Source organism: Propithecus coquereli, unplaced genomic scaffold (genome assembly GCF_000956105.1).
Source record: "Propithecus coquereli isolate 6110/MARCELLA unplaced genomic scaffold, Pcoq_1.0 Scaffold22, whole genome shotgun sequence".
Classification (NCBI taxonomy): Eukaryota; Metazoa; Chordata; class Mammalia; order Primates; family Indriidae; genus Propithecus; species Propithecus coquereli.
Window position 1 is genome coordinate 5,627,898 of NW_012147189.1, and position 514 is coordinate 5,628,411.

The window sequence follows — 514 nt, forward strand, 5'->3', positions numbered from 1 at the left end:
ATTCTTCTGCAGTTTGCTTGTTTCATCTATATAATGTTTTAGAGGTTATTCCAAATGATACACATACCCTTAGTTCACTCACTTAAAGTGTTCCTCTTTATGCCAAGGTATGAATACAATATAATTTATTTCTCCAATTTATCAATAGATAGACACGTAGATTTTCCTGAATTTTTCATTGTTACAAAACAGTGGTTCAGTGTATACGTTTCCATATGCATGTATGCAAAAGTTTCTCAGGAACATATAACTAGAAGTGAAATTACTGGACCTCATGTAGATGTATCTTAAATATTAGTAGACATTGACAAATTACTCTAAAAAATTGCTGCAACAATTTGGACCCCACCAGCCATGTTGGAGCACATCCCCACTGCTTTACCAACACACAGTGCCTTGCTCTTTCAAATAGTTGCCCATTTCTCTCATAGATTGTGTATTTCTTTCTTATTGATTTTTAGTTTTATATAACTTTTTTCACAAGTATAATTTATTAATTAAATGTTATAAATAT

At 31.1% G+C, this 514-nt stretch overlaps 1 protein-coding gene across 1 annotated transcript in view; it reads left to right on the forward strand.

The window, feature by feature from the left end:
- ADGRV1 (adhesion G protein-coupled receptor V1) overlaps positions 1-514 on the forward strand; it is a 539,879-nt gene that overhangs the window by 405,827 nt on the left and 133,538 nt on the right. The window lies entirely within an intron of this gene.